The sequence below is a fragment of the Oncorhynchus gorbuscha genome, linkage group LG01 (assembly GCF_021184085.1).
Source record: "Oncorhynchus gorbuscha isolate QuinsamMale2020 ecotype Even-year linkage group LG01, OgorEven_v1.0, whole genome shotgun sequence".
NCBI lineage: Eukaryota > Metazoa > Chordata > Actinopteri > Salmoniformes > Salmonidae > Oncorhynchus > Oncorhynchus gorbuscha.
The window spans coordinates 46098474-46122270 of NC_060173.1; the positions used below are offsets into that span (position 1 = coordinate 46098474).

The window sequence follows — 23797 nt, forward strand, 5'->3', positions numbered from 1 at the left end:
ATTTTCAAAAACCATCAAGCACAATGATGAAATTGGCTCTCATGAGGACCGCCACAGGAAAGGAAGACCCAGAGCTAAGTCTGCTGCAGAGGATAAGTTCATTAGAGTTAACTGCACCTCAGATTGTAGCCCAAATAAATGCTTCACGGAGTTCAAGTAACAGACAGATCTCAACATCAACTGTTCAGAGGAGACTGCGTGAATCCCACACCCCCAGGCTGGACCCACACCTCTAGGTTGTGTAAGGGCTATTTGACCAAGAAGGAGAGTGATGTGGTGCTACATCAGATGACCTGGCTTCCACAATCACCCGACCTCAACCCAATTGAGATGGTTTGGGATGAGTTGGACCGCAGAGAGAAGGAAAAGCAGCCAACAAGTGCTCAGCATATGTGACCCGTTTCAGGAAACTAGGCTTATGTCGCAAGTCACGACTTGGGTGTCAACAGGCGTCTGCGTAGCCAGGCGCTAAAATAGAGCTTGGTTCTACTTTACACGCTTGACGCGTTGCACGTCCCACCTCTCCCATCTACTCATTAGCTTTTAAGAGCATGTGGGTGACTGAGGTCCGCACTCTAGTCCAGATGGCAACGGAAATGCACCTTAAAATTGGTTGCCTACCGCCATATAAAATCCACAGAAAAATAACAAGAAAATGAACGGGGAGAGACATTTATCAAAGAAAATTCAAAACTAACTAAGTTTCCCCTTTTTATCTGTCAATTTATTGTCAGAGTAGGAAAACACAATGTTGTACGACTCAAAAAGGATAAAAATTTGACAGAAATTCGACAGCTAAAAAAGGACCATATGCATTTCAGATAAAATAACAACCCAATGTTAATTTTCCAGGACAAATGAGCTAGCAGCAGCAAGCTAACTAAATGTCCATGAATGTTTCATGTGTATTTCAACCTGTCCCCAAATTAATACAGATGGTTCACAGTTGGTTTTGGTATTTTAACGTTCGTGTCATGAACATGTCTGGTAGGGATAGACAAAATCTAAATCTGCACAATGCTACGGGCAGACGCATGCGCGGAGCATGTCTGGTCAGCATGTTAGGTGTGTACATTTTGATAAGCCTCTCAATTTAACAGTTGAATCACATACCTCTTTGCTGTACCTAAACTAAACCATGTTCCAAAATTAGTGTTTCCATTAAAATAAGAAAAAATAAGTTAAGATGACATTGTCAACCCTATCACTTTATTATTTTTTTACGCACATTTTTCTCCCCAAATTGGTAGTTACTCGAAAACACAACCCTGCCAAGCCGCACTGCTAGCTGCACCAACGTGTCAGAGGAAACACAGTACAATTGGCGACCGTGTCAGCGTACATGAGCCCAGGTCCACTACAGGAGTCGCTAGAGCGCGATGGGAACAAGGACATCCCGGCCAGCCAAACCCTCCACTAACCCGGAGGACGCTGGGCCAATTGTGCGTCACTTCATGGGTCTTCCGGATCTGTAGGGACGCCTCAAACACTGCAGTGCCTTAGATCGCTGCGCCACTTGGGAGGCACTTATTAATGGCCACTTTTATAGTCATTTTTGGGAATTTAACTTCTTGAGATGGGAAGTACAGTTGAAGTCGGAAGTTTACATACACTTAGATTGGAGTCATTAAAATGCGTTTTTCAACCACTCCACAAATTTCTTGTTAACAAACTATAATTATGGCAAGTCGTTTAGGACATATGCTTGACACAAGTAATTTTTCCAACAATTGTTTACAGACAGATTATTTCACTTACAATTCACTGTATCACAATTCCAGTGGGTCAGAAGTTTACATATACTAAGTTGAATATGCCTTTAAACAGCTTGGAAAATTCCAGACAATTATGTCATGGCTTTAGAAGCTTCTGATAAGCTAATTGACATCATTTGAGTCAATTGGAGGCGTACCTGTGGATGTATTTCAAGGCCTACCATCAAACTCAGTGCCTCTTTGCTTGACATCATGGGAAAATCAAAAGAAATCAGCCAAGATTTTGTGTGGTTCATACTTGGGAGCAATTTCAAAACGCCTGAAGGTACCACATTCATCTGTACAAACAATAGTATGCAAGTATAAACACCATGGGACCACGCAGCAATCATACCTCTCAGGAAGGAGACCCGTTCTGTCTCCTAGAGATGAACATACTTTGGTGCGAAAGGTGCAGGTACAAAAGTATTTATATCCAAAGTAAAATGAGTCCTATATCAACATAACCAACATAACAACAAAGTCAAGGTTTTGGAGTGGCCATCACAAAGCCCTGAAAAATTTGTGGGCAGAACTGAAAAAGAGTGTGTGAGCAAGGAGGCCTACAAACCTGACACAGTTCCACCAACTCTGTCAGGAGGAATGGACCAAAATTCACCCAACTTATTGTGGGAAGCTTGTGGAAAGCTACCCGAAATGTTTGACTCAAGTTAAACAATTTAAAGGCAATGCTACCAAATACTAATTGAGTGTATGTAAACTTCTGACCCACTGGGAATGTGATGAAAGAAATAAAAGCTGAAATCATTCTCTACACTATTATTCTGATATTTCATATTCTTAAAATAAAGTGGTGGTCCTAACTGGCTTAAGACATGGAATTTGTACTAGGATTAAATGTCAGGAATTGTTTAAAAAAAACTGAGTTTAAATGTATTTGGCTAAGGTGTATGTAAACTTCCGACTTGAACAGTATGTTTGTTATGAAGTTGAAATTGTTTTCTTTATCACAAAATGTTAAAATTAGGTGAAATAAATAGTTATTTTGGACCAAATGATTTGATCCAAAAGGCCCTCTATTCGTGGAATGACCCAGTCCATGTAGTTTACTACACACTACTACCGCTGTTGTTTCATCCTGAGGGAGTTGTGATAGGGTTAGTGCAACAGTGCAACCTAAACTAACGGTTGGAGTTGACAAACAAAACTGTTCCTGGGCCAGCGGTCTGTTTTCCTCTTAAACACACACACTACTATTTTGTCAGCTTAAATCATTATATTCATTCTAAACAACATTCATATGCTAAATAGGTTCTAAGATGATTTGAACTGCGACAGTTTCCCATACATATGTCTCTCTTCACAACACGGGTCAGTTTGACAAAGATTCACACACAGTCCAGTGTAAATGAGCATACAGACTTGCAGCATACAGAACCACTGGAAAATACCAGCACTCCTGACCAACCAAGACTCTTAGGTATCACCCTTATAAACAGTCTTAATTAAGCTCCAAGGAATATAGCAGGAACAGCCCTTCTCCATAGTACATTGTTGATAATAGCGCCTGTCCAGAGCAGCTTACATTAAGTTTTGCTATGACCCAGTATTATAGATGGGACTGAGGAACTTTACCATGGAAGATCTAGGTTGCGTTCCAAATGGCACCCTATTCCCTACGTAGTGCACTACTTCCCAAATGGCACCCTATTCCCTACGTAGTGCACTACTTCCCAAATGGCACCCTATTCCCTACGTAGTGCACTACTTCCCAAATGACATGTGTTTTCAGAGGATGTTCAAATTGTATCTCTCTCATAGGTCCCTGGAGCTAATCAAATGGATACTAGAGAGAGAGGGGGACAAACATAGAGGGAACAACAAAGACAGAGAGTGACAAAGAGAAAGCGAAAGAGACGTCTCTGTTATTTACTGTTGTAAGGTGTCCTCCAAGGACCTTAGTTTGTCAAAACTCTTATGAAAAAAGGTTTGTACCCATAGCGGAACCCTTTTTTGTGCCCTCTATTTAGGGTTCTTCATAGAATCCACTATATATATATATATATATATATATATATATATATGTTTCTACCTAGAAGACTCTATGAAAGGTTCTGCCTAGAACCCTCTGTGAAGGGTTCTAACAAGAACCATTGTATCATCTAACGGCTCTTCTTAGAACCCTCTATGAACGGTTCCACCAGTGTTATTAGCCTTTACGATTAAATTATTTATGACAATCCATTATTCACAGTGGGGCAAAAAAGTATTTAGTCAGCCACCAATTGTGCAAGTTCTACTACTTAAAAAGATGAGAGAGGCCTGTAATTTTCATCATAGGTACACTTCAACTATGACAGACAAAATGAGAAAAAAAATCCAGAAAATCACATTGTAGGATTTTTAATGAATTTATTTGCAAATTATGGTGGAAAATAAGTATTTGGTCAATAACAAAAGTGTATTTCAATACTTTTTTATATACCCTTTGTTGGCAACGACAGAGGTCAAACGTTTTCTGTAAGTCTTCACAAGGTTTTCACACACTGTTGCTGTTATTTTGGCCCATTCCTCCATGCAGATCTCCTCTAGAGCAGTGATGTTTTGGGGCTGTTGCTGGGCAACATGGACTTTCAACTCCCTCCAAAGATTTTCTATGGGGTTGAGATCTGGAAACTGGCTAGGCCACTCCAGGACCTTGAAATGCTTCTTACGAAGCCACTCCTTCGTTGCCCGGGCGGTGTGTTTGGGATCATTGTCATGCTGAAAGACCCAGCCACGTTTCATCTTCAAGGCCCTTACTGATGGAAGGAGGTTTTCACTCAAAATCTCACGATACATGGCCCCATTCATTCTTTCCTTTACACGGATCAGTCGTCCTGGTCCCTTTGCAGAAAACCAGCCCCAAAGCATGATGTTTCCACCCCCATGCTTCACAGTAGGTATGGTGTTCTTTGGATGCAACTCAGCATTCTTTGTCCTCCAAACACGACGAGTTGAGTTTTTACCAAAAAGTTATATTTTGGTTTCATCTGACCATATGAGATTCTCCCAATCTTCTTCTGGATCATCCAAATGCTCCCTAGCAAAATTCAGACGGGCCTGGACATGTACTGGCTTAAGCAGGGGGACATGTCTGGCACTGCAGGATTTGAGTCCCTGGCGGCGTAGTGTGTTACTGATGGTAGGCTTTGTTACTTTGGTCCCAGCTCTCTGCAGGTCATTCACTAGGTCCCCCCGTGTGGTTCTGGGATTTTTGCTCACCGTTCTTGTGATCATTTGGACCCCACAGGGTGAGATCTTGCGTGGAGCCGCAGATCGAGGGAGATTATCATAAGTCTTCCATTTCCTAATAATTGCTCCCACAGTTGATTTCTTCAAACCAAGCTGCTTACCTATTGCAGATTCAGTCTTCCCAGCCTGGTGCAGGTCTACAATTTTGTTTCTGGTGTCCTTTGACAGCTCTTTGGTCTTGGCCATAGTGGAGTTTGGAGTGTGACTGTTTGAGGTTGTGGACAGGTGTCCTTTATACTGATAAAAAGTTCAAACAGATGCCATTAATACAGGTAATGAGTGGAGGACAGAGGGGCCTCTTAAAGAAGAAGTTACAGGTCTGTGAGAGCCAGAAATCTTGTTTGTTTGTAGGTGACCAAATACTTATTTTCCACCATAATTTGGAAATAAATTCATTAAAAATCCTACAATGTGATTTTCCTGATTTTTTTTCTCATTTTGTCTGTCATAGTTGAAGTGTACCTATGATGAAAATGACAGGCCTCTCTCATCTTTTTAAGTGGGAGAACTTGCAGAATTGGTGGCTGACTAAATACTTTTTTTGCCCCACTGTATATCAGAAGGCCTATTGTTGAGGGCCTAATTATTTCCTAACACAGTGGTGTTAGGAAGCTCCTGGTTTACAAGCCACAAGTACGTTTGACACCGGAGCCTAGAGGCTTGCGTCGAAATTGCTAAGCAGTTTGCTTCAAAACAGTGTGCTAATACTTGTATCACTTTATCAGAAGGACGTGTGGATTTTTTTTTAATCACCCACAACATGCATTCAGAATTAAGATTAAATACTGAGACTACCTCAATCATCTAAACTGGAACAACCATCCCAGTAACGGGTGCAATGAGTCCTACTACTAACAGATTGTATGTTATTTATCTTTGTGTAGCATCACAAAGAGTGAGAGAGAGAGAGATCATGAGCAGATGGACTCCCGCATGTTTTTACAAAAAGATAGAGTAAACTTGGATTTTTCCGCACGGACATATACAGGATACTACCCTCCACAACATTACCTTCACTCCAAATCAAAACTCCAAAACTAAAACCTGATGTTGGACAAAATTCCCTGGAAGGATTCCTACTACCAAAGATTCTTATTTCCAAGGTCTATACAGCAAAAGAAGCAGAAGAAACCTGAACACAATCCAACTTGGAACTGAGTGAGTAATGTTGAGCCTGAAGCTACTTTTAAAGGCAAGAAGAAAAATAAATTACAACTATATATTTGACTTTGTAAGGACTGAATGCTAAGTTAAGGCTACCAAGCTTGCTAGGCAGAACAGATCAGATCAATTAGCCATGAGATGTGAAGTGAGGTTTCTTAAAGCCCTTCAACCCAACAATGGCAGGAGAGTTTCACAGCCTTCAACTGATATGCAGCCAGGACCCTTCAATTGTAAATGACCTCAATAAGAAACAATATTGTTGCTTTGATCATATCAGAAGATATCCTTCTCGCAACCCCCAAAAGCCAAAACTGAAGAGATATATCTAGCTAATGACTTCCTTTTCCACATGGTGAATCAATGGTGGACAGAGACTTGCTACATCAGCTAGATAACTGTGATTTTTTTTACAAGGAATCTGCCTCCCGCAAAAAGCTTTTCCCCAAGTGAGTGTGACACCTACTCCCATTGCCTGCTGCACTGCTGTTTGGATTGCAACTGTTCGATCTGTTCACCATCTGCCCTGGCCTGTCTCCCGTCTGGTACAGGTACCCCTGCCACAATCCCGCCTCTCCCGAGTTTTCACTTGCCTCCAGCACACACGCACTCACTTTGAACTTACAATGGCTAGCCCCAAGTCGTTATATTTTTTTATTGTGCTTTATTTGCCTCGTGACTCTTGCATGCTTTGTTGACTATGAACTTGCTTGTTTACCCAACCGTGGGACAGACTATGTTTGTTCCCACACTCGGGACTCTGGTTACAAGGCCTCCCATCCTATTCTAACCACTTCTCACCGGCTTTGTGTTCATGTAACCTGATGAATCTGCTGTACAATATCAAATGCACATTCAAATGTCATACAAAAATCAACACATCAGAGCTCTCCCTGTCCTCAGCTGTGCCTTGATTGTATTACTGCTGATGATATCTGGAAATGTGCATGTACACCCTGGCCCATCTACTGTTGCTAGCCCCAATTCTGACTTGTGCTCTGATATGTGCTTCACTGATTTCTGCTTTTGTAAAAGCCTGGGTTTTCTGCACGTTAACACTAGAAGCGTATTACCTAAAATGGATCAATTGAAAGTGTGGGTTCACAGCTCCAATCCAGATGTGTTGGTCATTACTGAGACGTGGTTAAGAAAGAGTGTTTTAAACACTGTTGTTAATCTTTCTGGTCATAACCTTTTTTGTCAAGACACATCTTCCAAAGGTGGTGGAGTGGCAATCTTTACCAAGTAACACCTTCAGTGCTCAGTTGTCTCCATCAAGTCTGTCCCCAAACAATTTGATTTGCTGGTTTTAAGCATTAAACTTTCAAATAGCTATTTGTTGACTGTTGCTAGGTGTTATCGTCCACCATCAGCAATGGCTTGTACCCTAAATGGCCTTAGCTCGCTCCTGGCCAAAAGTCTGAATTTGTCATGCTAGGTGACCTAAACTGGGACATCCTTAAACCACCTGACCAAGTCCTAAAGCAATAGGACTCCCTAAATCTTTCTCAGATTATTACCAATCCCATTGTATGACTCCAAACACCCAGAAAAGGCTACTCTCCTTGATGTTATCCTCACAACTAATCCTGATAGGTATCAGTCTGGTGTTTCCTGTATTGACCTTAGTGATCACTGTTTTACAGCCTGTATTCATAATGGCTGCTCAGTAAAATGGCCTGTCCTGATTTGTCATAGACGCTTGCTAAAAAACTTCAATGAGCAAGCCTTCCTTCATGAACTGGCCTCTGTAAAATGGTATAGAATCAGCTTGGTCCCCTCTGTCGAAGACGCTTGGACCTTCTCTTTTTATATTTTCAGTGGTATTGTTAACAAACACGCACCCATAAAGAAAATGAGAAATTGAGAAATGAGTGCACTCAGGCTATCCGGAAGGCCAAAGTTAGTTACTTTAAGGAGCAGTTCTCTCTGTGGGTCTAACCCCAAGAAGTTCTGGAAAATGGGATAAAAACCTGGAGAATAAACCCTCCTCCTTACAGCTGCCCATGTCCCTTAATGTTGATGATGTGGTTGTTGACAAGGAGCAAATGGCTGAGCGCTTTAATCATCAATAAACCCTCCTCCTTACAGCTGCCCATGTCCCTTAATGTTGATGATGTGGTTGTTGACAAGGAGCAAATGGCTGAGCGCTTTAATCACCACTTCATTAAGTCAGGATTCCAATTTGAATCAGCCATGCTTCCTTGCCCGTCCAACATGTCCTCATCTCCTACCCCTTCTAATGCAACTATCCTCGATGCTCCTCCCTCTTTTTCCTCTGCCCCGCTACAAAATTTCTCCCTGCAGGCAGTCACTGAGTCCGAGGTGCTAAAGGAGCTACTTAAACTTGACCCGAAAAAACATCTGGGTCAGACGGTTTAGACCCTTTATTCTTTAAGGTTGCAGCCCCGATCATCATCGCCAAGCCAGTCTTTGCTCTCTGGGGAGGTTCCCATTGTTTGGAAGGCAGCCACAGTTCATCCTTTATTTAAAGGGGGAGATCCAGCTGATCCTAACTGTTATCGGCCTATTCTTATTTGGCTTTCTTGATGTCTATAGTATTCTTTCTGGTATGCAATCTGGTTTTACGGTCAGGTTATGGATGTGTCACTGCAGCCTTAAAAAGGTCCTAAATTACGTCACCATTGACCTTGATTCTAAGCAATGTTGGCTGCTATTTTTATTGACTAGGCCAAAGCTTGTGATACGGTAGATCAAGGCTCGATGCTAGGCCCCACACTCTTCTCAATTTACATCAACAACATAGCTCAGGCAGTAGGAAGCTCTCTCATCCATTTATATGCAGATGATACAGTCTTATACACAGCTGGCCCCTCAATGGATTTTGTGTTAAACACTCTTCAACAAAGCTTTCTTAGTGTCCAACAAGCTTTCTCTGCTCTTACCCTTGCTCTGAACACCTCCAAAACAAACGTAACGTGGTTTGGTAAGAAGCCCCTCTCCCCACCGGTGTGTTTACTACCTCTGAAGGTTTACAGCTTGAGGTAGTCACCTCATACAAGTACTTGGGAGTATAGCTAGATGGTACACTGTCCTTCTCTCAGCACATATCAAAGCTGCAGGCTAAGGTGAAATCTAGACTTGGCTTCCTCTATCGTAATCGCTCTTCTTACAGCCCAGCTGCAAAACTAACTAAGATGCCATGCAAGAAAACACTCAAACTGTACAGTTTTATCTCCATCTCTTCATTCAAAGACTCATTCATGGACACTCTTACTGACAGATGTGTTGCTGCTTGACGTGATGTATTGTTGTCTCTACCTTATTGCCCTTTGTACTCTTGTCTGTGCCCAATAATGTTTGTACCATGTTTTGTGCTGCTACCATGTTATGCTGCTGCCATATTGTGTTGCTACCATGTTGTTGTCATGTTCTGTTGCAACCATGCTTTGTTGTCATGCATTGCTGCCATGCTGTTGTTGTCTTAGGTCTCTCTTTATGTAGTGATGTCGTGTTTATCATGTCGTGATGTGTGTTTTGTCCTATATTTTTATTTTATTTTATATTTTTAATCTCAGGAGGCCTTTTGCCTTTTGGTAGGTCGTCATTGTACTTGCCTAGTTAAGGTTAAATCAAATATAAAATAATTAAATTAATCAACCAATCAATGTATATGCAAAAAAAGATCACCTGCAATAGAGCATGCTGGGAAATATGATATATGATTCTACATAGAACCCTTCTTGCCATCTGAAGAATCATCAAAAAACCCTTTGTTTCAAAAAGTTTTCTGATAAAAAAAACCTATCGCTCTGCAAAGAACCCTACTGGAACCCTTTTTAATAAGAGTGTACACAGGCTTGAGAAGTACCAGCAGGGCCATGTAGTCTCTAACATCAATGGGAGGCCTGTGGGGTGACTGATCCCTTAGCATCTAAGAGTGGATAGCAGAGTAAAGCAAAAAGCATTGTCAATCCGGCGTTTGCATTGACTGTATAGCATTTACTGCGATGCGGCCTCTGCAGAAGTCAGGGAATTCATACTTCTTGCACTTTGAGGAGCAGAGCTGTTGTGAAGGAAGTTGTCAGCAAAGGGAGATTGTGTTTATACAGGACGTTTGCCTGACCTACCGTCAACCAATCATGTCAATGTGGAGCTATAATGGAGCCCTCTGCATTGTTAAAACATTTGGGAGACGCACGGCATCGCCATACGGAGCTTGATTTGGCATCCGGAGGTGCCGCAATTGTGCCACACCCTCCGTCCTGAGCCTCCGATCCACATCAAGCATCAATCGGCTTTAAGAGACTCGCACATACCCTCACATAGTCAGTCTCGCAGGCAGAGAAGTACACACACATAAACACGTCGACAAACAAGTACACACGTGTATGCAACAACGCACGCATGCACTCACAGACACACAGAGTTACCAACATACCCACACGCTTGCCGATACCTCCATGAACACATTCTCTGTACTACAGCAGCCTCTTGATACTGCTCTATGGTGACATTTGTCTTCAGAAGGACTCACCTCCCTAATGAACACGCATACCAGGCTTCTGAACGAGGACGTGTGTTGTAAACAAATCAAATGTATTTATATAGCCCTTCGTACATCAGCTGATATCTCAAAGCCTACTGACATGTTGTTTTTGGAATCAGAGAATCAAATGTGATAAATGCAAGAAAGAAAAAAGTAAAGACGAAACCGGAAAGTCCTGTTTGAGGAGAGGAACAAAAATAAAGCCCTCCCCTCTCTCTCTCTCATTCTTTCTATCGCTCTGTCTCTATGCAGCTGTCTAAAGCAGCCAAGCCAATTGCAGGTCTCAAGTTCCAGTGCTGTAAAGTACTTTAGTAAAAAATACTTTAAAGTAGTACTTGAGTTGTTTTTGAGGGTATCTGTACATGACTTGACTAATAATATTTACTTTTACTTGTCTTCGGGAATGTAGTGAAGTATGTACTTTTTACTCTATACATTTGAATGCTTAGCAGGAAAGGAAAATGGTCTAACTCACACATCCCTGGTCATCCCTACTGCCTCTAATCTGGCGTACTCTCTAAACACATGCTGCATTTGTAAATGATGTCTGAGAGTTGGAGCGTGCCCCTGGTTATTCGTAAATAAATAAAATCTAGAAAATATGGCCATCTGCTTTGCTTAATATAAGGAATTTGAAATGATTTACACTTGTACTTTTACTTTTGATACTTAACACATTTTAGCAGTTACATTTACTTTTGATACTTAAGTATATTTAAAACCAAATACTTTTACTGGGTGACTTTCACTTGAATCATTTTCTATTAAGGTATCTTTACATTTACTCCAGTATGACAATTGGGTACTTTTTCCACCAATGTCAAGTTCCTAAAGACAAGTCTCTCACAGTGCAGCCAAGCCACTTAGAAACATACTGCCTAAGAACAGAACAGGAGAAGTATCCCATAGCTCCCATAGAAATAGACTAAACACTTACAACACATGGTTAGGAAGGGACTATGTCCTGAGATTGTGGGTCATAGACATTATGCAGGTACTATTCATCTGCAGTGTTTCTACACCATAGCGCTGTGCACCATGGTGTGAAGTTGCATGGAAAGCTCTGATGAGAAATTATACCTTTTTGAAAGCTAAAGAAGACCCATTGGGTTCTGTCAGTGCATGCAGTAACCAACTCAACAGGCAACTACCAACTTTCTGCTGGTAGTGTCCGGTAGCTCAAATCACCCTGTATCATTGGTGCAGCGGAGAAAACAGTTTTGCAGGTGCACATTGAAGGGCTCTCTGTGGAATATTTCATACATCAATATCAGATCAATTTCTATAAATTCTTTGCAACTGAAAATGCTGTCCTCAGGAACTTCAGCTTGCAATCTACATAGTATAGCCTACATGCACAGAATATGTGAGTAGACCTTCTTGTGCATGAACATGAACACTTTGGGATATGCAACCATGGCCGATCATTAATGGATATTAAACCAAGAGGAAACTTTACAGCATGATAAGGGCCAGTGCAGAAAGTTTTCCCTGATGGGAAGGTGCCCTTTGAACTAAAGGCAAACTCCACGTCCACACAACCCTGGCAGTATGGACAAGGGCCCCAAGGCAGCAACCAAAGATAATGATTATGTAACCCTCAACTACCACTGCAGTCAGTTTGTGTAGAGGCTAGAATGTAAAACAATTTCCAGTAAAATGTACAGTGCATTACTGGTAGCAATTTGCCAATAATTTATTGTAATTTATTTTACACTACAGCTATTGTATTTCATTTTATGGTAATCCATTTTACAGTACCAACATGTTTACTGCATTCTAATTTACAGTATATTACTGGAATTACCCATGCCGTGACATATTACCCAGTGTTCTTTGCAAGTTTTAATTTTTACATTTACATTGTGGTAATTTAGCAGGCACTCTTGCCCTCAGCAACTTACAGTCACTGCATTCAATGAAGGTCAATAAAAATAACACTTATCACAGTCATAGCAATTAAAACATGTCTATAACCGTTACTTAAAATGTTGTTATAGTTAAATGTTGTTATAGTTAAGGATCCATTGGTGAAAATAATTGAATACTGAACAAAAATATGAATGCAACTTGCAACAATTTCAAAGAGTTTACACAGTTACAGTTCAAATGAGGAAATTGGTCAATTGGTAAATTCATTAGGCTCTAATCTACGGATGACTGGGAATACAGATATGCATCTATTGATCACAGATACCTTCAAATAAATGGGCCTCGGGATCTCGACATGGTGTTTATGTGCATTCAAATTTCCATTGATAAAAATGCAATTGTGTTCGTTGTCTTTAGTTTCTGCCTGCCCATACCATAACCCCACCGCCACTATGGGACAATCTGTTCCCAACGTTGACATCAGCAAACCACCCGCCCACAATGGTGCCGGAGGAGATGGCTGCCGTTTTACAGGCTCCTAACCAGCTGTGCTATTTTGTGTGTTTTTTCCACATTGTTTCTAACTTATTTTGTACATAATGTTGCGGCTACTGTCTCTTATGGCCGAAAAAATTGTTTATATCAGAACAGCGGTTACTCACCTCGAACTGGACAAAGATTTTTTCTTTAATGAGTCCGACGCGAAGGATATACTGCTTCTCCAAGACCAGGCCCAAATCTCCATTATTCGTGTAAAGAAAATACGGAAATTCAAGGGGAGATTGGGGTGCCTTGTGAGAATTTGTCGGCGAGTGGGTAACCCGCCTCTACCATCCGTTCTTTTGGCCAACATGCAATTACTGGAGAATAAAGTGGATGATCTCCGTTCAAGACTATCCCAGTAATGGGACATTAAAAATGGTAATATCTTATGTTCCACTGAGTTGTGGCTGAATGACGACACAGATAACCCAGCCAACTGTTTATTTTCTGTGCATCGGCAGAACAGAACCGCTATGTCTGGTAAGACGAAGGGTGGGGTGTGTGTCTATTTGTCAATAACAACTGGTGTGTGATGTCTAATATTAAGGAAGTCTCAAGGTATTGCTTGCCTGAGTACCTCATGATAAGCTGTAGACCACACTATCTACCAAAATACTGTATTACACTGTATTTCATTGCTCTGGCATCAAGTTTTTATTTATTTATTTATTTCACCTTTATTTAACCAGGTAGGCAAGTCGAGAACAAGTTCTCATATTCAATTGCGACCTGGACAAGATAAAGTAAAGCAGTTCGACTCATACAACAACACAGAGTTACACATGGAGTAAAACGAACATACAGTCAATAATACAGTAGAAAAATAAGTCTATATACAATGTGAGCAAATGAGGTGAGATAAGGGAGGTGAAGGCTAAAAAGGCCAAGTTGGCAAAGTAAATACAATATAGCAAATAAAACACTGGAACTGTAGATTTGCAGTGGAAGAATGTGCAAAGTAGAGATATAAATAATGGGGTGCAAAGGAGCCAAATAAATAAATACAGTAGGGAAAGAGGTAGTTGTTTGGGCTAAATTATAGATGGGCTATGTACAGGTGCAGTAATCTGTGAGCTGCTCTGACAGCTGGTGCTTAAAGCTAGTGAGGGAGATAAGTGTTTCAAGCTTCAGAGATGTTTGTAGCTCGTTCCAGTCATTGGCAGCAGAGAACTGGAAGGAGAGGCGGCCAAAGGAAGAATTGGTTTTGGGGGTGACCAGAGAGATATACCTGCTGGAGCGGATATACAGGTGGATGCTGCTATGGTGACCAGCGAGCTGAGAAAAGGGAGGACTTTACCTAGCAGGGTCTTGTAGATGACCTGGAGCCAGTGGGTTTGGCGACGAGTATGAAGCGAGGGCCAACCAACGAGAGCATACAGGTCACAGTGGTGGGTAGTATATGGGGCTTTGGTGACAAAGTGGATGGCACTGTGATAGACTGCATCCAATTTATTGAGTAGGGTATTGGAGGCTATTTTGTAAATGACATCGCTGAAGTCGAGGATCGGTAGGATGGTCAGTTTTACGAGGGTATGTTTGGCAGCATGAGTGAAGGATGCTTTGTTGCGAAATAGGAAGCCAATTCTAGATTTAACTTTGGATTGGAGATGTTTGATGTGAGTCTGGAAGGAGAGTTTACAGTCTAACCAGACACCTAGGTATTTGGAGTTGTCCACATATTCTAAGTCAGAACCGTCAAGAATAGTGATGCTGGACGGGCGGGCAGGTGCAGGCAGTGATCGGTTGAAGAGCATGCATTTAGTTTTACTTGTATTTAAGAGCAGTTGGAGGCCACGGAAGGAGAGTTGTATGGCATTGAAGCTCGTCTGAAGGGTTGTTAACACAGTGTCCAAAGAAGGGCCAGAAGTATACAGAATGGTGTTGTCTGCGTAGAGGTGGATCAGAGACTCACCAGCAGCAAGAGTGACGTCATTGATGTCTACAGAGAAGAGAGTCAGCCCAAGAATTGAACCCTGTGGCGCCCCCATTGAGACTTTCAGAGGCCCGGACAACAGGCCCTCCGATTTGACACACTGAACTCTATCAGAGAAATAGTTGGTGAACCAGGTGAGGCAATCATTTGAGAAACCAAGGCTATTGAGTCTGCCGATGAAGATGTTGTGATTGACAGAGTTGAAAGCCTTGGCCAGGTCAATGAATATGGCTTCATAGTATTGTTTCTTATCGATGGCGGTTAAGATATCGTTTAGGACCTTGAGCGTGGCTGAGGTGCACCCATGACCAGCTCTGAAACTAGATTGCATAGCGGAGAAGGTGCGGTGGGATTCGAAATGGTCGGTAATCTGTTTGTTGACTTGGCTGTCGAAGACCTTAGAAAGGCAGGGTAGGATAGATATAGGTCTGTAGCAGTTTGGGTCAAGAGTGCCCCCCCTTTGAAGAGGGAGATGACCGCAGCTGCTTTCCAATCTTTGGGAATCTCAGACGACACGAAAGAGGTTGAACAGGCTAGTAATAGGGGTTTCAGCAATTTCGGCAGATAATTTTAGAAAGAAAGGGTCCAGATTGCCTAGCCCGGCTGATTTGTAGGGGTCCAGATTTTGCAGCTCTTTCAGAACATCAGCTGACTGGATTTGGGAGAAGGAGAAATGGGGAAGATACAATGAATATCTCAGTATTGTATTAGCACTAACAAGATATAGTCAGATATACTGTATATCATAAGATTTCTGGTGGTACTGAACAAAAATATAAACGCAACATGTAAAGGGTTGGTTCCATGTTTCATGGTCCCACACGCACAAAAAGCTTATTTCACTCAAATATTGTGCACAAATTTGTTTACATCCCTGTTCGTGAGCATTATTCCTGTGTCAAGATAATCCATCTACCTGACAGGTGTGGCATATCAAGAAGCGAATTAAACAGCATGATCATTACACAAGTGCACCTTGTGCTGGGGACAATAAAAGGCCACTTTAAAATGTGCAGTTTTATCTCAAGTTTTGAGAGAGTGTACAATTGGAATGTTGACTATCGGAATGTCCACCAGAGTTGAATGCACAGAGATACAGGGATGTGATCCTGAGGCCCATTGTCGTGCCATTCATCCGCCACCATCGCCTCATGTTTCAGCATGATACTGCACGATATCATGTCACAAAGAACTGTACACAATTCCTGGAAGATGAAAATGTCCCAGTTCTTTAATGGCCTGCTTTATTCACCATACATGTCACCCATTGAGCATATAAGGATCGAAGTGTACGACAGCGTGTTCCAGTTCACGCCAGTATCCAGTAACTTTGCACAGCCATTGAAGAGGAGTGGGACAACATTCCACAGGCCACAATCAACAGCCTGATCAACATTATGCAAAGGAGATGTGGTGTCATACTGCGTGAGGCAAATGGTGGTCACACCAGATACTGACTGGTTTTCTGATCCACGCCCCTGCTTTCTTTAAAAGGTATTGGTAAACAACAGACGCAATATCTGTATTCCCAGTCATATGATATATCCGTAGATAAGGACTAACAGATTTAATAAAATTGACTGATTTCCTTATATGAACTGTAACAGTAAAATCTTTGAAATTGTTGCATTTATTTTTCAGTATATGTTTATTCAGTATAAATGTTATTATTAAGTAACTACTGCCACATATCACTTCAATTGGTACAGCACTCTCACTAAAGGCTGCAACAAATATAACCACTTACAAAGCCTTAAAATATGTTAATGATCAGCGATTCTTTCTCTTCCCACAATATTTCTCCACAATAAACCATAATTTACAGTTTGCTGCAGTAAATATATAGCAAAACAGCAATACAGTACTTTGCTGTTGAATTGTATTGAAAATAAAATCAGCAATTTCTAATAGTGCATATTTAACTATATACACTGTATATTTCAGCATACCAACTGATATTTTGTGTTCTATATCACCTGCAATTTAGACCCTAACAAAAGCATCTAAACTGACAGTGACTACTGGGCAAAACAGATCAAAGGGACACGGCTAGCAACTCAAATATTAAAGGTTCTCTGCTCGCCACCACCGGCCCCGAGATGCAAGCTTGGCAGGGCCCCGCCCCCGGGCCAAAGTGATTTTCCAAGGGCAGTCCCAAGTCCCGCCCGACACCCAGCTGAGCATGGAATCGAGCGTACCCATAACTACCCGGACCAGCATACAGCGTGAAGCCAAACCACAAAACGTAAATAACAAAAAGCAAAACATACAATAATCCTACGCCCACCCCCACCCCTGATTGGAGGACCTCAAACATTTACACTGTACATTTGTGTATATAACTATTTCAACGCTCATCAATTCTACCCTTCAGACAGCCACAGATCAATCCAAATTTCCCAATAAATCATCATTGTAACATTTCCCCAAGCAATACATCTCTCCATTCTCCCATGGCGTCACACTCGGGACTTGAATCTCTCCATCTGCAACATTTCTGCCAAAATTGACCTGAAAATAAACATTTTACCCAAGGCAGCAATGATATTTCCTATTGACTGACTGTGGTCCTTCAAATCGCCTAACAATAGAGTTTCCAGGTCCAACCGCACCCTGATATTATGGCATAACAACCATTCCTGGACCTGACTCCTAAAATAAGCTCCCGACGGACAGTATCAAAAGAGATGCTCTACAGATTCTACCTCATGGCAGAGTCTGCAACTGTCTGACTGCTGAATTGTATATAATATCTTATATTGAAAAAAGCTATATTGATGCATCAGTTGTTGTCTTGTATATCAGTTCATAAACCCGGTGCCATGGTATTGGGACATCGAAACTCTGTTCCCAACTATCTTGTATGTAGCATAGTGGCCAAACCTCTTGACCATAAGTGAAACAGATTTTTTACGATCTATATTAGCTATTTTAAACCATTTATGATGTTTAATTGGTGGCAGACAAACAAATTCATTCCAACTCTATATGGCTTCATTTAAAATAAGGTGACATTAAACAGGGTTCCATTGTCAATCCACCAGAAATTGATAGTTTTAATCTGTATAACAGCAAAGAGCCCCCTTTTAAACATCAGATGTGCCTCTCTTAGAGTAGCTTTGAGAGAGAGAGGTGTTGATATGCCTTGATATTTAGTAGTTTTAGCTCTCCAAACTCAATAAGAAATTTAAAAAAACAATTTGTTGCTGATACTTTGATCTGTCTCCTATATAAACATAATTGTTAGGGAACCACTACCACATACCATTTAAATTGGTACAGCATTCTCACTAACGGGTGAAACAAATATAACTGCTTATTAGACACACCTCAAAATATGTTAATGAGTAAGAAACAATAATACCACACACCCACTAGTGTTCAAAAGGGTTTTGCCACTCCAAAAATCCAGTATTGATATTGTATTCTGAATCACAGTACATTACTGGCAGCAATTGGCCAGTAAGTTACTGTAGTGTTTCAGGACAAGGTTTGTAGAATTCCTGAAATACAGTATATTATCGTATTCTGTGGGGACACAGCATTCTCACTCACGGTTGCAACAAATATTGGCGGCAGGTAGCCTTGCTGTTGGACCTGAAAGGTCGCTTGTTTGAATCCTCGAGCCGGCAAGGTGGAAAAATCTCAACTGCTTCCTGGGCATCTATTAAGTCAACCACCAACACTTCTCTGATTTAAAGGTTGGCTTAAATGTGGAGGATACATTTGGTTGAATGCATTCAATTGTGCAACTGTCTAGGTATTCCCTTTCCCCAAATATAGCTTATTTAAGGCAGACCTTGAAATATGTCAGACTCCCTAAACTGAATAGAGTAGGTCACCGTAGAATGCACAATACCTTTATGTAAACACTGTAGAATGCACGGTAAAATACCATAAATGTGTTACACAGTATTAATTATGGTGCATTGTCAGAGACTCTCCTCCCACAATGCACCGTAATTAATACTGTAAAACACATATTTTACTGTGCATTCTACAGAAAGGTCTTGTGCATTCTATGGTAATATATTGTATTCAGTTTATACAATATCATACTGTTGATTAATACAAGTTACTGATACAATTACAAAACGTCTAACAGTATATCCTTACCAAGCCTCACAGCGAATACTGTGACCCATGTGTAACAAATTCAGAAAAATAGTGGATGACTAAAAGAAGGCAACAAATGGGTTAAAATCTCAACTAGCCTGGCTGTGGAAAAACCCAGGCAGCATTCCTGTAGCTTGGGGGACTGGGACAGGTACAGCAGGATTTGGGTCAAGTTTCAGACTCACAGAGGAAGTGTGCAATTTGGCACTGAGTGCCACCCTCAGAGTGGGGTCACAGCCAGGGCATGCCTTTATCAACAGCGACCCTGGAGCAATTGGGGTTAAGTACTGTACCTTGCTCAAGATTTTTCACCTTGTCGACATGGGGATTCGAACCCAACGCTCCAACCTCTAGGCTACATGCCGCTCCACCCTCTAGGCTACATGCCGCTCCACCCTCTAGGCTACATGCCGCTCCACCCTCTAGGCTACATGCCGCTCCACCCTCTAGGCTACATGCCGCTCCACCCTCTAGGCTACATGCCGCTCCACCCTCTAGGCTACATGCCGCTCCACCCTCTAGGCTACAGGCCGCTCCACCCTCTAGGCTACAGGCCGCTCCACCCTCTAGGCTACAGGCCGCTCCACCCTCTAGGCTACAGGCCGCTCCAACCTCTAGGCTACATGCCGCTCCAACCTCTAGGCTACATGCCGCTCCAACCTCTAGGCTACATGCCGCTCCAACCTCTAGGCTACATGCCTCCAACCTCTAGGCTTACATGCAACCTCTAGGCTACATGCCGCTCCAACCTCTAGGCTACATGCCGCTCCAACCTCTAGGCTACATGCCGCTCCAACCTCTAGGCTACATGCCGCTCCAACCTCTAGGCTACATGCCGCTCCAACCTCTAGGCTACATGCCGCTCCAACCTCTAGGCTACATGCCGCTCCAACCTCTAGGCTACATGCCGCTCCAACAACTGTACTCCCAGACAAACATTTTAGCTCCATCACTGAATATGTCCTCAACACCGCCTCTCATCCCTATTTGACATATCAAGAAAAACTTCAAAGTGTAGGCTAACTGGTGCATGGGACAATAAAACATATGTTTTTGTCTTAACTTAACACTTCTGCAATGAGACAAATCTTGAACATTTTCTATAAGTTAAATGCATATCCTAAAATAGAACATCTCTCTCAAGCTCCAATTATTAGGGTAAGGCTCCACTAGGGCCAACATTCGTTACTTTGATTCAAGGAGTGTGCAGTGCAACATGTAGCCTTAGTCTATGCGTGGGAAAGAATAACTTAACAATGTCTTGCATGTGCAACTTGGAGTATAAGACTGTCACAAAACTCTCATGGGCAGTTGTTTATTCATAGTAGTAACCGAGTACAAGAGTTGTGAACAGCCATACATCACGAAAAGCATGTATCGATATCCATGTCGGATGCGCCGGCGTGCTCGATGTGAAATCAGATTATACAATAACAATGGCCCCAGATATCTTGTTGCAACAATATCCATTCATAGATTTTCTGTTATTTTGCTGAAACTATAAATATGAATGGAATAAATTCCCTCAAAAACATCAGTCGATGAATACAGGCAAATTCGAATCGTAACATTTAAATTCTATGTCAACACCGTATAGACATAAAGTAATGCAATTCACATCAATATGTGCAGTAATAAAGCGCTCAAATTGATCTACCTTACAGTAGACAGCCCGATCTGAAGCCGCCATATCGTCAGAAATCTAGGTGCGTTGAGAAACTGTCAGTGCGAGATCGGGAGGAACGAGGAGAGAAAAATAGTCCTCTTCAACACGTCCTTGTTTGTCTCCTAAACAACGCTGTCGCTGTCAAAATTCCCCACCACACAGACCATAGAGCTCGACCCACCCGCCGGAACTGACGTCATAACTGGCAGCTGAAGCAAAGAAGCACACACCCCTGACACACCTATCATTTCAACGAATAGAAAAAGTTCATTAAAAGATCTCGATTGTCGAACCTCGCGTCCTCGCTCATCGTCTCCTTCTCAACATCCATTGGATGAGAAAGCCAGATGTCCCGCCTCTCTGTCCTTCTCCTCCAATATATTTTGAGAAGGAGGAGGGGAGAGATTCTCCCCATGTCTTTTCCTTGTTCAGGACGCTAATAAACAATGAAATGACGTGAGGGGGAGCAAGGCAAGAACAGTCCGCATCATCCAACTCTGTCCACTCGTAGCTGTTTGCCAATGTAGTAGGAAAGAATGTCACAGAAGCATCAATAACACTAAATATGGGCATTATAAGAACTTTCATGCTCCACTTTTGTGCCCTCATATCTACATTTACTCAATGTTTATATACCTGTATTACCATGTTATAAACATAAACACACACACAAACACACAGGTCGTTATTGTAAAATATAATGGGTTCTCAATGACTTACCTGTTAAACAGTGGCAAAATAAACACACACATTCCACTTCAAGTGCCCCTACGAGTTCCCTGAATCCCATGTCATGCCCCCCTCTGCCTCCACAGCTCACCACTGGCCCTAGAGAGTACACTCTTAAAATATGCTGGGTTATTTTTGACTCAGCCAGTTGGGTCACTTGAAAGCCTTGTTCACATTGGCAGTTTGAAGTGACTCAAATCCTATTTATTTGCATATCCGATTCAAATCTGTACTTTCTCCTGCAGTCTAAACAGCCAAAAAACACCTGTACTATGACCACGAGTGTAGCCATGTTACCTTTGTAGGTGATTTGAAGTCAGATACAAATCGGATTCCTGGCATGTGACTTGTGTCTGAATGGTCAAATCTGATTTATTTACCCTCAAGTGGCTTTAAGACTGTTATTTGACATATCTTGTTGCTTGCTAGCTACTCTGCTAGCTACTCTTGCTAGCTACTCTGTTTAAAGTTTTGACAAGACTATATGGTAGCTAACTAGCTTGTTAATTGTTTACAAACAAATCAGCGAATGTGCTAGAAAGCTAAACAGCTACCTAGCTATCTAGTTGACTGTTGTGGCTAGCTATCTAGTTGACTGCTGTGGCTAGCTAGCCAGTTAGCATTGTGGCTACTTAGCTAGTTGACTGCTGTGGCTAGCTCGCCAGTTAACTACTGTGGCTACTTAGCTAGTTGACTGCTGTGGCTAACCAAAAAGGACTTGTTTTGTAAGTTGGATAATTTATTCTTTGAGGCTTTAAAAGTGTTCTTACACTATACTTTTGAACATTCAAAGCAACTGTGAAACATCCGTGGCCGGCATTGTTGCCACCTTAGCTTGCTAAATAACTTCTGAGCGATAGGAAGCATGAGCACCAGCAATCAGCCTACACCACTGTGAACACACACCTGTTGTTACTATGACCACTAGCGTAGCCATGTCAGCAAATTACTGCTGTCTGAACACACACAAATTCGATTTGGTTACTTGTAACTTGCTGTTTGGACAGTCAGTAGTCCAAAATGGATTTTTAAAAACAAAACTGATCTGAGCATTAAGGCCTGCAGTGTGAACAAGGCTTCAGTTGGGTTATTGAGCTATGATCCACAGCGTTAGAGCAGAAGACTGGAGGCATGGCTTAACAGAGCGTGGCTGTCAAATAGTTATTTTTGGCCACCTGTGAGAGTACATGTAATTCTGGTTAATCTATTCTGTTGTATTGTCAACACATGTTAAGGGTGAGCACTGACACTTTGGTATGCTTAATGAGGCTTACATAAGTTGAGTTCCTCAAATGCCTATGCGTATCCCAACGTTGGAGTAGTTGCAACTTTATGTTATTTAAACAATGTTATTAATTGTATATTAAAAAGGTCATTCTTATTCCCATGTTATATATATTTTTGAGTGACTAAAATATTACCCTTAATATTTGTTTTAGATAAAAATGCTACATTGTGAAGAAAAATTACTTTATCACTCATGTCTGACTACTAAGAAGTTTGAACAGACATGCTGAGTGGGCATGGGGGCCTATATTCATGAGCTCACCCTAACTGACAGCTATTTGAAACACCTATGTCAAACAACTTGAATGTAGTGAGCAGCATTATTCTCTTATACTACTTTGGTGATACACAAAGCAACTCAAACATTGAAATTGTATCAATTATACATCTCCCATTTGCTGTAGTACACAGCAGCACACATGTGTTGACTTGGCAACTATATCTTGAAAGCCAAGCAGCTCAATGTATGTACCTTGTTTAGAGATGGATTCCCTAGTGGGGAGGTAAACATGAATAGCCGTCTGGAGAAAGTCCTTCTGTTCGGAGTCTGTTGTCAGGGTCATGACGTTGGGTTATTGGGGGATGGGTCCAGGTCTGGTGTTGACCTTGTCATGGCAGATTTTGATATGGACCTCTAGCAGGTTGCTTGTGTTGGGTGGTCTTGACATGCCTCCCCACTAACTACCTGGTGAAACCCTGTACTGTCTTGGTGATGGAATGGGGATTGCTGTGCAGGCAGTTCAGAGGGTCCAAGGGGTCTGGACTGAGGCTGGCTGGTTTGCTGTTGTGTGGGATCAGGGACAGGAAGGGCTACAGGATGTGGCTCTGGGTCATTAAGGAGCGGGGTGAAGGAGTTAGGGGCAATAGGGGGCATGATAGGGAGGTCTGGGTCCATTGGTGGTATGATGAGGGGTCTGGGTTTGGCGGGAGTGTTCGCTGGCGTCTGGGGGTTTGGGTTCTGGTTTGGCGTG

At 41.9% G+C, this 23797-nt stretch overlaps 1 protein-coding gene across 3 annotated transcripts in view; it reads right to left on the reverse strand.

The window, feature by feature from the left end:
- Nucleotides 1-21628, reverse strand: part of LOC124038480 (peroxisome proliferator-activated receptor alpha-like) — a 66157-nt gene extending 44529 nt beyond the window's left edge. The window contains exon 1 of one of the 3 annotated variants that reach the window (XM_046354433.1): nt 21531-21628. The gene's annotated coding sequence lies outside the window, so the exon portion shown is untranslated. Of the gene's footprint in view, nt 1-20801; nt 20989-21530 lie in introns of those variants that run through there. The other 2 variants (XM_046354424.1, XM_046354414.1) reach the window with 2 other exon arrangements.
- Between the last annotated feature and the right edge of the window lie 2169 nt (nt 21629-23797).